The sequence below is a fragment of the Balaenoptera physalus genome (assembly GCF_965194825.1).
Source record: "Balaenoptera physalus genome assembly, chromosome: 3".
Lineage (NCBI taxonomy): Eukaryota > Metazoa > Chordata > Mammalia > Artiodactyla > Balaenopteridae > Balaenoptera > Balaenoptera physalus.
Window position 1 is genome coordinate 159,538,746 of NC_138890.1, and position 15,542 is coordinate 159,554,287.

Below are 15,542 nucleotides of genomic sequence, written 5' to 3' on the forward strand. Positions count from 1 at the left end.
GAGTTTGGTTTATATTCAGAGTGAAATGGGAGCTAATTTAGAAAGACTGAACTTCTGTTTGTTAATGACAATTCTGGCTACCATATAGAGAAGTTGTGGGAGAGGAACTGGGGTCAAATCAGGTCACCTAACGATGAAGCGCTTCCTGTAATTCAGACAGGGAGTGACAGAAAATACAGCCAATCCAAATAAGTACATCTATTTCAGGAAACACCCTGAAGCATCTTTGAATAGGACACTATCTAGTTTACACACCAGTCACATCCGATATTCAAAGGATTTTATAAGGTTATCACTTTAAGTTAAGTTTGGGAACACACATTCACTCCTCTTCTGTGGAGAATGGCTTTTGGCAAGATATTTTTAGTGCCATAACTACATTTCAGTGTGAATTATTTGCTGTGCAGATTATATAAAATGCTTTGACGTATACTATATCAGTACACAGTAAAATCAAAGAGGAGAACTAAGCAGGGCTTAATTCATAGGCCTAGTGTTGCAAACTTCTTTCCCTTTGTCCCTCTGAAATCTGCTTCTCAGAGTTAGACACAATAGGTTGAGCAACAAGCAAGGATTAGGTATGGTTCACATATGATTCCAGAGTTGGTTTATAATCTTGAATGAGAACTGAAAAGTCAAAACCCCTTTACTACAATTCCTTTTCATGTGACTCTTGGGCATGCCATGTTTAAGAGGTACTGTGTCCCACATCCCTTTAGAAATACTAAGTATTTCTCTAACTGCCATTCTCCTAGCTCTTTCTAGTCATGGTTCCAAACTGAGCCATGATTTTGAACCATCATTCAACATTTTAACGAGTATGTATTTATGTATCTAGTAAGTTTGGCCAGCCTGGCATTTTCATATGGATTCCCACATACACAGTTTAGGAAGATTACACACATTAAAATGGTTCTTTCTTCCAAAAGTCCCTGTTATATTTACTATAGAGAAAAAAAATTGGATGATCATTTTAACCCTTGCTAATGTTTTTTACAAGATTACAAAAAGTTTTATCTAATAAATAACATAAAATATGTTTTATAAAATATAGATAAATTTTACAAAATATACACAGAGGTTGTATTAATAATTAGTAATTAGTAAATAATTAATAACCAATACAAAACCAATCAGGGGGTTGCTGCTCAGATACACAATTATGAGGATAAAAACAGAACAGAAACAAGCATCACTGGAATACAGACCCCCCTCAGCTCCACCACTAACTAATAATAGGGATTGTCCTTAAGGACCTCCTGCCTCCCTCTTGCTGTCAGAATCCATTGTTAGCGACACCCTTTCTCTTTCATCCCTCCACATGTGTACAAAACTCCCAGTACAACTGTATTTAGCTGTGTTCTTTCTCATATCAGGTAAAAAGTAATACGCAAATAAATATGTAATCAACGAGGTGAGTTATTTGTCAAATCTTGTGAGTTGCAAGGCCTTCTTAGTATGACAGCTAAGGAGAAATTCAATGTTTATATTAGAAAAAAAATGAATTTAATTATGAAATGTAATCAGCACTCATATGCTGTGTGCCTGCTCCTTGAAAAAAGTTTTGCTAAGTCATGCCTTCAATTTCAAGACCTTACAGTTCATTGGAATGAGGAACTATGAATAGATATGTGCACATCACTACCTCCAGTATAAGACACTGGGAGAGAAGATCTGGAAGGTAGCACTATAATGCCCTAGATTGCACTAGACATTAAATCTTTACCCATAGGATACCCATTTCATTTTACTAAATGGCTCTCTATAAACCTAGTGAAATGAATGATTTGCCAGATATTGTAAAGAGGGTAGAACTACAGGATTTTATAGTGTAGGTTCAAACTCTTTGCCTGACTCTCGTAGTTTATAAGCTAGTCTCTTGCAGCCTTCACACAATGATGTTAAAAGCAAAGCAGCTACAAATTCCCTACCGTCGTCCTGGGCCCCCGTATCTCCAACCAGGAGTCGCTGAGAGGACAGAGCAAAGCGTCACCCTGCTGAATAGCAATTACTGCTTCTGTAATACCTATAATAACTGGCCCTAGTTTATAAAATTGAAACAAATTGCTTACAAGTGATTATTTTCAAGCAACATAAATAGTTTAAAGCTACTGCATCTGAAAAGTTAATTACCCTGAGTGCAACTCAGCATAATTTGCCTTTATAAAATATTTTATATTAAAAACCAGGCTGTTCACTAATGTCAGACAAAGGATTGTTCCCTTTGTGACAAGTTCACTTTTAATTTGCTTTTATTAATTATTTACTGATCCTATTAATAAAGAAAAACTGGAAATATATTACATAGCCTTTTATTTTTGGAAATTGAGATATATTTAGAACTAAAGAGGAAATGAAGGAAGTAAATGTTCTTGTAATTCTTCACTCTCTGGCCGCTTCTATTCCAGAGACAGGAACAGCCCCCAAGACCACACTGTGAATTCGTCTGAGAATATCAACTGGGCTCAGAAACTTCCTCTCCCCCGCCCTCCAGCAAAACACATTTTATAACCAATCTTAACGAGCTGCAGTCTAGTGACTGTCAGTGGTCAGACCAACAAAGCTGACAAATTAATTTACCTTAAAGCATAGTTAAGTGGTAATAGCAGTGCTGTTTTCTCAGAGAATGTTTGCATTTCAGTAGGGACTCCAGGTTACCCCAAAGGAATTGACAATTAATAGTGAAGCTATACAAATGGCACTGATCAGAAATACCTATACAAATGGGACAGTATTAAGGTATATATATTTTTTCTACATATATTTGCTCCTACAATTTCAATTAGGTAATGATTTTCTGTTTTCTTTCTCAATGGACATTTGTTGTAGGAAAGCAGAAAAAAGCAGCTTGAAGCCAAAGACTTTTCCAGTATTTTATAAAATCTGAAATTGAATAAAGAGGTAGGTGTTCCACGTTAGAAATAAAGAGGATGATAACTTTGGGAAAGACAAGCCAACAATGGGCTGGTTTTCCCCAAGGATGAAAGCAGGTTGGAAGAACCTGAGGATTGTGAGAGTCGTGAGCCGACCTCCACCTGTTTGTGGGGAGGAGGCTGGGGGTGAGCTCGGGCTTATGGAAAAGGATGGAACTGAGCAACGTGGACGCTGGATCCCCACCCAGGAGCATCTGTATTGACCTAGTTCCTGAGCACGGCCCAGAAGCAACAGAGCTAATGGGAATGTGTCCTATAATACCTTGGGGCCATGTAAACATGTAAAGCACTGCGTTGTGCTGGAGTGGAAGTGTGCGCCCCACTAATTGCGTTTAAATTGTACTTCTCCCATTCCTAGTAACTCTATTTTTGCATCCACACCCCAATCTCTCAGCTTCTGTCTTTCTAGGTGTCTCCTTGAGCGCTATACATCACAGCAGATGCAAAGCAGGGTGTGATACATCTTTCTGGAGCATCAAGTTTTTTTTGTTTTAAAGTATTTATTTATTTATTTATGGCTGTGTTGGGTCTTAGTTTCTGTGCTAGGGCTTTCTCTAGTTGTGGCAAGCGGGGGCCACTCTTCATCGCGGTGCGCGGGCCTCTCACTGTCGCGGCCTCTCTTGTTGCGGAGCACAGGCTCCAGATGCACAGGCTCAGTAATTGTGGCTCACGGGCCCAGCTGCTCCGCGGCACATGGGATCTTCCCAGACCAGGGCTCGAACCCGTGTCCCCTGCATTGGCGGGCAGATTCTCAACCACTGCGCCACCAGGGAAGCCCGAGCATCAAGTTTATTAACTAGAATTGGAAGAACCAAGGAGTCCTTGGAACAAGAACTATCCCCCTCCCCCACCAACACGGAAGACAGAAGAGTGGGGGAGGGGAGACGTGACCCAGGAATGACAGTCCAGTCTCTGAAGTTTCACCCAGGTGGGGGTTGAGGGGCAGACCTGCAGCCACGGTGGCCTCGCCTTCGGTCGCCCGGGCTGCTCCGGACCATCCTCTGAGCTGGCCAGGGTCTTGGATACGATGCTTCTGAAGGCCGCGCAGAGAACACCCTCATCTTCCCCTGCACCGGGCCCCAGGGAGCGCGGCGGCCTGACCTTCCTGCCTCGGTCATGCATGGGGTTCACATGGGCTCACTTTATTATGACGCCGCATGCTGGGCAGCTTGCAACAAAGATGTTTCAAAACAAAGTTCCAGATTCTCCTAGCCACCCCTTGCTTTTTCTGGCTGTGGCCAGAGGGAGTGGATGAGGACACACTCTCAGGCTGCCCAGTGTGGGAGGACCCTCCAGTGTTGGACACACCCGGGGGGCAGCTGGTTCCCTCTGGGGCTCCAATCCTGCTGCTGGTGGAGGGGGATGTCCCAGTGCCACACTGGGGGGCTGGGCTGGGGGTGGCAGTCCTCGACTGCAGGCTGGGTGGGGGACAGGCAGACTCACCGGTCTTCTGCCCCGCCTGCTGGTCTTCCTGCAGCTGCACGTTTTCTCCCTGGTAGAGCCACCTGCTTTTCAGGGGGGACACCACAGGGCTTGGAGAAGGCTCGAGTTCACTGCCGCTGAGGTCCCCGCGACAGAAGGGCCTCACAGTTACGATGGAGGCCCCTACCTGGGGTTTCTTGGCGCTCACACTGCCTGTTCCAGCATCCTGGATCTGGTCGCAAGTCAAGCCCGGAGTCGTCACCGTTGTCACCTTCAGGTCCTCTTCACAGGGTGGCTGGAGTGGCTCCTTCTGGCCCATGTTTAACCAAGCATGCCTCATGAGGTCAGGTAAGGTGCCTCTGTCACTGGGGTTGAGGGCAATCATTTTTTGTAATAGATCCCTTATCTCCAAAGACAGATAAGGTGGGATGTGGTATTTCCCTTGTAGGACTTGCTTCCGCAGCTCCTGGAAGTCTTTTCCCACAAAGGGCCGGGACCCAGTTACCATGGCGTAGAGCACTACTCCCAGGCTCCACACGTCCACCGCAGGGCCGCTGTAGCTCTGCCCCAGGAAGATTTCCGGGGCACAGTAAAGGGGTGTGCCGCAGATTGTGTCCATTTGTCCAGAGTCATCACACTTGTTGCTGAGGCCAAAGTCTGTAAGTTTGATATTCATGTTCGAATCAAAGAGGAGGTTCAGTGGCTTCAGGTCCCGATGCACGATGCCCCTCTGGTGGCAGTGCTGCAGGGCGGAGAGCAGCTGCTGGAACGGGCCTCGGGCCTCCGCCTCTGTCATACGGCCATGGATCTCCAAATAGTGGTACATGTCCCCCCCACTGAGGTACTCCATCACCAGAATAAATGCCTCCTCTGTGTTAATCGCCCCCAGCAGTTTTACAATATTGGGGTGATTCAGGAGCTTCATACCGCACACTTCCCGGAAAAGTGCCTGGACACTTGCGACGCTCTGACGCCTTTTCTTAACCACCTTGAGAGCCACCTGTGTCCCGGTCAGAATGTGCCGCGCCAACTTCACTTTACCGAAGGTGCCTTCACCAATGGTGCGGAGGATCTCAAAGCCATCAATATGAGCCTCCTTGTCAGCAGAGTTGGCTGTGAGGCCCTGCATCGTGGTGACCTGCTAACTACACTGACTGACAGCACTACCTAGCAACGCTAACTACGCTAACTAACAATGCTAACTGTACTAACAGTGCTAAGTGTGCTGTCTCTACTAACAACGCTAACTACGCTAACTGTACCAACGGCGCTAACTAGCACTAACTACACTAACTATGCTAATCAAGTATTAACTACACCAGCTATGCTAACTATACCAACAGTACTGACTATGCTAACTGTACTAATCTAGCAATACTAACTAAAACTAAGATACAAATGAGAAAAAGAACAAAGGAAGAAAAGAAAGCAGAAGAAATGGAAAAGAAACACCAAAAAATGGAGAAGAAAAAATTTAAAACTAAAAGAAATGATAAAGAGAGAAAAATGAGAAGAAGGCAAAGAAGAAAGAAAAATGAGAAAAATAAAAAAGAGTAGAGAAAAGAGAAAAACAAATCAACAAAATGGCAGAAACAAGGAAAAAACAAGCTAACTGTAGGTCCAAGGCCGTCAGGTCACCAAAAGCAGCTTCCTGGGCTCTAAGGACCAAAAACCTGGGCCCAGCTGCCCCTTTTACAGGGCTCTGTGAAGTACATCACAGTGGTGCACTCTGAGGTCAGAGCAAGAAATGGACGCATCACAGCTGGGGGTAAACCACAGGGGTTTTCTCACTTCTTGAGTTCAAGGCCCCTTTACACTTAGGAAAAAGGATCCCAAAGAAATTTTTCTTTACGTGTGTTATTAGACATTGGTATTCACTTTGTTATAAATTAAAATCTGTAGGATACTTCAGTGGCCTTTTTATTTCTCGTTTGAAAATCTGTAATAATTTTAAAGACCTCATAATGTCTACACTTGAAATATTCAATTCCTTTTCCTTAAATTCTGGTCTCAAAATAATGTTACAACTTAACTGACTTCACGATACTATACAAAATGTTCTGCCGCATAAGACACGATAAGGTACATTATGAAAGTTCTATGAAGCTGAGAGAAGATTTGCCAGGAAGGTCATGAGCAGATTTCTCATCAGGAGCCTCGGAGGCCAGATGGCATGGCTCAATGTACTTCAAGTGTTGAAGGAAAGAAACCGTCAACCAAGAATCCTATATCTAGCAAAACTTTCCTTCGAAAATGAGGGAGAAATCAAGACATTCCCAGTTAATCAAGAGTTGAGAGAGTTCTTAACCACCAGACCCGCCTGCCACAGGGAGTTCTTCAGGTTGGAGTCAAGGACCCTGCACAGTAGCTCAAAGCCTTATGAAGAAATAAAGACCTCTGGCAAAAGTAGATAGACGGGCGATGAGAAAAGCTAATACTGTTGTAACTTTGGTTTGTAGCTCCACTTTTTGTTTTCTATTTGATTTAAGAGACTAATATATAATAAAACACACCACACACATAGAAATCAAAAAAAAAAATCTATACCTAAAGCTATTACTAGAATTAAAAAATTTCACACATCTTATTAATATATACACTTGATGAAAAAAGCGTTGAAACTTAGCATCAATATTGATATAACTATTTAGGAATTTAGATGACATGTTCCCCTATGTAATTAAATTAATATTTGGGAGAAAATTAGGAGATAAAAATTCTTTGAAATCTTAACATTTCATTATAAAAATAACCTTAATAATTACATAAATGAAGTAGAACTTTGGTGTGTAGATTTCTATCTACATATACATGGAAAATTATGAAATATATACAAACATGTACACACAGAATGGCCTTTACATATTCTATGAAAAATTCGTTCCCACCAACTAATGTATCACGGAAAAAAATTTCCAGAGGAGATATAGATAGATAGATAGATAGATAGATAGACAGACAGACAGACAGATATGGATATATGTATCTATGTTTGCCTCTACAGACCCTTACTAGTAGTTGACATTATGGATGGTTCTACTAATTGACTCTTCTCAAATTTCTCCATGTAAGTTTGAGATAAACATGTAGGACAGCTTTCTTACCATGTGGGTAGTAAATGGGAGCAACAAGGACTATTGAAGGAGAACACAGCACATTGCTGCGTTAGTCTACTGAATATACTAAAAGGTGAAATTGAACCATCCCCATGTCAATCCTTGGGGATTAAGCAGAAGAACAAGGTGTTTACATTACTCAAGTTTCAAACAAGCGAACAGACACCTCAGCACTTCCAGGTAACTACATTTCCACAAAAACTCCTATGAACATGCCAATAAGTCGAGAGCATCAAGAACTATGGCTAAAGAGGCCTTATGAGGCACTCAAAGACCTCACTTAGCCTAGAGTAAGTGGTTATACAGACTAATCCTTCTGTAACCCAAGTGAGGGGTGGAGAAGAAGCACTTCCTCATAGCATAGGGCAGTGGTGATGGACAGAGAATATGCAAGGAATGAACTCTTAATACTGGCATCTTGTAGGCACACAGAGTATATAGATCATAGGAACAATGAGAAAAGAAACCTTTAGTTCCTTTAATTGGCTGAATTCATTAGAGGCTAGTATGGTTTAGACAAAAAAAAAAAAAACAAAAAAAAAAAACAGGCTCTTTCTAGCACAAGAGTTGGAAGATTGGTGGCCTATTTCAGTAGTTCTTATATAATCCAAACTCAGGTGAACAAGTGTTAGAGACAATATACTTTATTATGATCAATCTTTGTAGGAGAGGCATAAACCCAGTCTGATTATATTTGAAAAAAAACTACTGTGATAATACTTCCCTTCCATGTGTTGGAGTATAATCTGCCATAATATATTTGGAGAAAATCTCGAATTTATCACATTCACAGTGAAAAAAAGAACAATCTGCCAGGGATTGGGGAGGGGAAGAGGGAAGGATGAACAGCTAGAGCAGACAGGATTTTTAGGGCAGTAAAACTATTCCACATGATGTGGTGGTAATGGTGGGTACATAACATCATGCCTTTGACAAAACCCACAGAACTGTAGATCACAAAGAATGTGAGCCCTTAAAATAACTGACTTTATTTTATAACAATGTATCAATGTAGGTTCAATTTTAACATGCTTACCACACCAAGGCAAGATGTTAATAATGAGGGCAAGGGAAGGAGTGGGAGGGGGAGTATATGGGAACTCTGAACATTCTGCTCAATTTTTCTGCAAGCTCAAAACTATTCTAAAAATAAATTCCAATAATTCAAACAATGGAAAGGGAATAAGAAAGGCATATGAAGTTAATACTAAACTAAAAACTTTGGAGTAGGCATATTAATTTCAACAAAGCTGATTTAAGAATCAGCTTGGGACACCTGGAAACAAAGGGCAGGGTTAGCCCCTACAGCCAGTGCTGCTTTACAAGATTTGGAATAAACACATAACTGAGTCTTTTGCTCCATGTGGGAGTGAAGAAAAGTGTAGGAGGGGCCTTGCCTCCAGCCTTACAGTCAGCTCCCTGAGGGGTTGTTCTCTATCTTGTTTCATACTGAGACTGTTTATTGGTGACATTCTTTCTGGGTCAAAACCATTCCAGTGGGGGTAAGCTGAGACGAAGTGAGAGAGTGTCATGGACATACATACACTACCAAATGTAAAATAGATAGCTGGTGGGAAGCAGCCGCATAGCACAGGGAGATCAGCTCAGGGAGATCAGCTCGGTGCTTTGTGACCACCTAGAGGGGTGGGATAGGGAGGGTGGGAGGGAGATGCAAGAGGGAGGAGATATGGGGATATATGTATACATATAGCTGATTCACTTTGTTATACAGCAGAAACTAACACAACATTGTAGAGCAATTATACTCCAATAAAGATGTTAAAAAAAATTTTTTTTAATTAAAAATACCAAGGAAAAGGTGGGACATTACATATTAATAAAAGTATCAATTCTCCAAAAAGACATAAAACTCCTAAAGTTGTGGAATCTGACATCAAGCTTTCAATATATGTGAAGCAAAAACTGATAGATCAAGTAGGTACAGAATCAGTAAGGATAGACTTGACCTGGACAGTAATAGCAATCAAACTAATATAATTGGCATTTATACACTACTCCACTCAACAACAATAAAAGATACATTTTTCTCAAGCTCATGCGGATCACAGAGAAAAGTCTCAAGAGGAATTTTAAAAAGCAATTATATAGAATTAAAAATTAAAAAAAAATTGTAGATACAGAGAAAGCAGTGCTGAGAGGAAAATTAAGTGCATATATTCAGAAAGAAGAAAGATCTATAATCAGTAATCTGAGCTCCACTTCAGGAAACTAGAGAATGAAGAACAATTTAATATTAGTGTAAGCAGAAAGTAAAAAGAAATAATACATATGTGAGCATAAGTTATTGAAACTGAAAACTTTAGTAGAGAAAATCAATGAAACCAAAAACTTCTTTGAAAAGACCAGCAAAACTGATAAACCTCTAGCCAGGTTAACAGAAAAAGAAAAGAAAAGAAAAAATAATTACCAGTATCAGAAATTAAAGAGACGTCATCCTGACCTGTTTCATGAATGTTAAAAAGGCAGTAAAGAACAACAAGCAGAACTCTATAATTTAGATGAAACAGAATGATTTCTTCACAGACACAAATGCTTAAAACTTACACAAGGAGAGACAGGTAATCTGATCAGGCCCATATCTATTAAAAAAAAAATTGTATCAATAATCAAAAACCTTCCAAAAAAGACACCTTCAGTTCAGATAGTCACCGGTGAATTTTACCAAATCAAAAGAAAGGGTGCCAATTACCACAATCTCTTCCAGAAAACAGAAGCTGAGGAAACTCATTCTATGAGGTCAGCATTACCATAATACCAAAACCAGACACAAGCATTACGTGAAATAAAAATATTTATATATCATGTTAAGAAGTTGAAAACTTTCTCACTAAAATCCAGAAAAAAGGAAAGATATTCTCTTTTACTCTTCCTACTCTCCGTTTTACTGAGATTGTTAGCTAGTACATTAAAACAAGAAAAAAAAAAAAAAGAGAAAGTATTTGGCTTGGAAAGGATTAAATAAAGCTGTCTATACTTACAGATGACATGATTGTCTCTGCAGAAAAATATAATTTTGGAAAATTATAGAAATAATAAAGGACCATAACAAGGTCACAGTATTCATGGTTTAGTATATATTTTTGTGTATATGCTATACATACATATATATGTATTTTGTATATATACCGTACATATAAATATAAACACACATACATTTAATACGTCAATGATATTTGAAATTAAAACATACCATGTTGGGCTTCCCTGGTGGTGCAGTGGTTGAGAATCTGCCTGCCAATGCAGGGGACACGGGTTCGAGCCCTGGTCTGGGAAGATCCCACGTGCCGCGGAGCAACTGGGCCCGTGAGCCACAACTACTGAGCCTGCGCGTCTGGAGCCTGTGCCCTGCAACAAGAGAGGCCGCGACAGTGAGAGGCCCGCTCACCGCGATGAAGAGTGGCCCCCGCTTGCCGCAGCTAGAGAAAGCCCTCGCACAGAAACAAAAACCCACCACAGCCAAAAATAAATAAAATAAATAAATAAAATAAATTGCTAGTTAATATTAAAAACAAAAAAAAACATACCATGTATATTGTACCATAAAAATGAAGTACTTAAATATAAATCTAACAAAATATGTATAGGAACTATACGTGCAAAACTATAAAATGCTGATAAAAGAAACCAAAGATTAAATAAATCAAGAGTTATTCTGTGTATACTGACTGGAAAAATCAATATTATTAAGATGTTTATTCTTCTTAACGGTATCTATATATTCCATGCAATTCCAATCAAAATTCCAGTGAGCTATTTTCTTGATATTGACACACTAATATCAAGTTAATGTGGAAAGGAGAAAGACCTAAAATAGCCAAAACAATAATAGAAGATTAACAGCATAGCTGTAGTGCTAACAATTCCTGATTTCAAGAATTACTATAAAGCTACAGTAATCAAGAGAGCATGATATTGGCTCAAGAATAGACACATAGATCAATTAAACCATAGAAACAGCCCAGAAGGAGAGGCACAGAAATGCAGTCAACTGGTATTTCACAAGGGACAAAGACAATCAAGAGAGAAATAGATGAATGGATAAACAAAGTGTGGTACATTCAAACAGTGCAATATTCTTCAATGAAGAAAAATAAATGAACTAAAATGCCATGAAAGGATATGGATGAATATTAAACGTATAGGGTAAAATGAAAGAAGCCAGTAGCAAAAGTCTACATACTGAATTATTCCACTTATATGACATCTGGAAATGACAGAACCTATAGGCATGGTAAATCAGTAATGGCCAGTAGATTAAAGAAGGGCTAGAAATGATGATGAAACACAGGGAATATGTTCAGAGTTTCAAAACAATGCTGTATACTTTCATTGCAGATACATGACACTAAGCATTTGTAAAATTCCATAGAGCTTTACAGCTCAAATAGTAAATATTAATATAAACAAATTTTAAAAAATCATTTAAGAGGTCAGGGGAATCCAGGATGGGTGCAGAATGTAACTCGGGGCTGGGTATATGGGAACTGTCTGTATTACCCTTTCAATTTTTCTATAAATCTAAAATGTTTTCTAAAAACAAAAACTTATTTTTAAAAAATTCTGCAAGACACAAATAGAATACATTCAAAGAAAGTCACATCATAGTCAAACATCATAAATGAAAATAATATTTAACCAGAAAATAAAAAGATACATTATATTCTGGCACAACAATAAGAAGAATGAGAGCTAACATCATCAGAAACAAGTGAAGCCAGAGATAATAAAATCATATATTTAATGAAATTATAGGAAAAATGTGTAACCCCCAAATTTTATCTCTACTAATAATTTTGTCCCAAAATTAAGGTTAAATAATGAAATTTTCAAATAAACAAGAACAGGCAGAATTTGTTGCTAGCTGAACCAGACTGCAAGGAATACTGTTGATAGCTCTTCAGATAAGACAAAGAAAACCAAACCAAACCAAAACAAACAAACAAAAATGAGCACAAATTTACTGATGTATGTATCTGCAGGAAGAAACGAAGAGCACCGGAAAGGGAAATTGTGAATTTAACTATAAAATAATATTTATAAAATATATTAAATAGTTACTAACTCTTTAAAGAAAAAACTACACTGTGGATACATAACACATAATAGAAGGAGAATGAGTGACAACTAAAGTACAAAGGACAAAACAACAATACATGGTATTTTACTTACAATAATGGCTAATTGGCATAATTTAAGTCACTTTGAAAAGTTAAAGATTAAAAAGCTGAATTTAGAAAATAACCAGTAATAACACAAAGCAACATACATTTAAAACACTGACAGAATTAACAGGAGTTACAGAAAAATATACAATGAACCACAGCTATTTCAAATAGGATTTTCTCATAATTAAAAACAAAAAAATCAGTAATGCTATAAAAGCTTTATTTTTTATTGAAGTAAAATTGATGTATACCATTATAAAAGTTTCCGGTGTGCAACACTGTAATTCAATACACAACGGGATCATCATCAAAAGTGTAGTTATCATCCATCACCACAGAGTCGATCCCTTTTACCCATTTTGCCCACCTCTCAACCCCTTCTCCTCTGCTATATCTCTTCTAGATATAAAAGTTTTAAACTATATTATTATCTAACTTACCTAACAGAAATTTATAGAATACTACATCTGGCAGCTAAAATACATAGTCTTTGGGGCTATAAAACAAGTCTCAATAAGTCACAAAGGATCATATGTTCTGTGAACATACATAAATGAATAAATGCTTTCGCGAAGAATAATGAGATAATCTTATGTGTTTGAGAATTAGCAGTACGTGTCTAAATGAACACTTGTTTAAAAAAATGCAATGGGAATTTAAAATATATTATTGACAGTATGGAAATAGAAATGTACCTTATCAAAACTTATATGATGGAGGCAAAACAGTCTTTGGATATACTTTATCATTTAAATATGAAAGTTTAAAAAATCAATCCGCTAAGCCTCCATCTCAAGATTCTAAAAAGGAAAAGGGAAAATTTAAAACCCAGAGGAAGAAGAAGGACAAAAAGTAGAATGATGAGAACAAAGATCAAAGATATAAAATAGAGAAAAATAACAAAGCCATAAGCGTTAATCTTTGAAAGTTTAATAAAATTGATAAACTCTGTAGTAGTAGAATAATAACCCCTCCCAAGTTGTATAAGTGTTATTTCCCAGAACCTGGGAATATGTTCCCTTACATGGCAAAGAGACATTGCAGATGCAGTTAAGTCAGGATCTCCATAGCGTTTCCTGAATTACCCTGGTGAGCCAGTGTAATCACAAAGGTCCTTATTTTGAAAAAGAGTAGACGAGGGAAGCAGAAGTGTCGGAGTCAGAAAAGGAGATGTGACAGTGGAAGCAAAGTGAGAATGATTTCATTTCAGGCTGTAAGTATGGAAGGGGGCCAGTAGCTGAGGATTGGGGAGAGCCTCTAGAAGCTGAGAAAGGCAAGAAAATGGATTCCCAGAATGTGCAGAAGGCATGGGGTCCTGTAAACATTTTAACTGTAGCTTAGTTAGACCTATTTTGAACTGTGATCTCCAGAACTGTAAAATAATAAATTTGTGGTGTTTTAAGTCACTAAGATTGTGTTAATTTGGTACAGCAGCAACAGGAAACTAAGAGAAACCCTTAGCAAGACTGATAAAAAATGTAAAGTGCACACAAATTAACGTTAACTGAAAGCAGTATAGTGGTGCCAATACACATATTTTCAAATTAAAAGAGAATAAGAGAATAGTGTATTTCCTTCTTGATTTTCAATACTGTATTTAGCAGAAACCAACTTTATTTATTAGCATAAGGACATAGGGGCGACAATGAAAAACAACAATCATAAGGAGAAAAAAGAAAAGAAAACAAAATGTACTATTTAATTAATTGTAAATGGATTAAAAAAATCATCCATTTTTAATTTGCTGTTTGTTACCTTTTTTTTTTTAACATCTTTATTGGAGTATAATTCCTTTACAGTGTTGTGTTAGTTTCTGCTGTATATCAAAGTGAATCAGCTATACATATACATATAGCCCCAGATGCCCTCCCTCTTGCCTCTCCCTTCCCCCGTCCCTATCCCACCCCTCTAGGTGGTCACAAAGCACGGAGCTGATCTCCCTGTGCTTGACTATCTTTTTAAAACAGCAAGATGTCCGGATCCTAATATCAATAAAACAAATTAAGACCATAAATGACTCCATTAAAATAAATCTGTTGCCCATAAATTTTCTAGCAATTAATATAAATCAACTTTATTATAAATTGTATAGTACACTCCTGCCAAACTGAGAACTATATATTTTATTTCCATCTGTATTTTGAAGTGTGAATACTAGAAAATTAGCTTTAATAAAAGCTCAATTAATCTAAGTAATAATGCCTAAATATCTCTTGGTGTGAAGGGTCTTGAAACACATGACTTTCCATCCCAATGCCAGTTTTGTCTAATCATCTTATGGGCAAAATTTATGTCATATTTTTACTTTGAAAAATCTATTTGGAACAAAGAAAACTATAGTTAGGCAACAATTCCTGTATTGTTGAAAATTAGCAACTGTTATCACAACAACAACAATAAAATGTACTTTGACTCCAATGTAATTATGTACTTAATTTTTCTCTTTTTTAGTTTTCAAGAACCATTTTTTATTAAACCCATATAAGAAAATTTACTTATCGGTGTTATTTCTATTTAATTTACAAGAAGACTGAAGCAACAGTTATGTCACTATTATATATTGCTTAAATTTTTTCACTGATTTTCTGTTAGAGTTATTTGGAAAGTTTATAGTCCTTAAATTTCGATTAATGTCCTCACATTTTGTTGCATGTGTGCTCAGTTCTCCCAAAAATTATTTGAACTTGACCACTCTGAATATAAAGCTGGCATTCAAGTCAATCAAAAAATTACTTATGTCTTTGGTGAAACGTCTATTTACGTCTTCCGCCCATTTTTTAATTGGATTGTTTGTTTTTTTTGATATTGAGCTGCACGAGCTGTTTGTATATTTAGGAGATTGATCCTTTATCTATTGTTTCATTGGCAAATATTTTCTCCCATTC

At 38.0% G+C, this 15,542-nt stretch overlaps 1 long non-coding RNA gene across 35 annotated transcripts in view; it reads right to left on the reverse strand.

Annotated features, from left to right (window-relative positions):
- The window catches only part of LOC309656873, a 1,296,162-nt gene that overhangs the window by 1,039,914 nt on the left and 240,706 nt on the right, over positions 1-15,542 (reverse strand). For 34 of the 35 annotated variants that reach the window (XR_014261524.1, XR_014261525.1, XR_014261535.1 and 31 more), the window contains one exon: positions 10,683-10,837. This is a non-coding gene — a long non-coding RNA (uncharacterized lncRNA). Of the gene's footprint in view, positions 1-10,036; positions 10,072-10,682; positions 10,838-15,542 lie in introns of all 35 variants that reach the window. The other variant, XR_014261554.1, reaches the window with a different exon arrangement.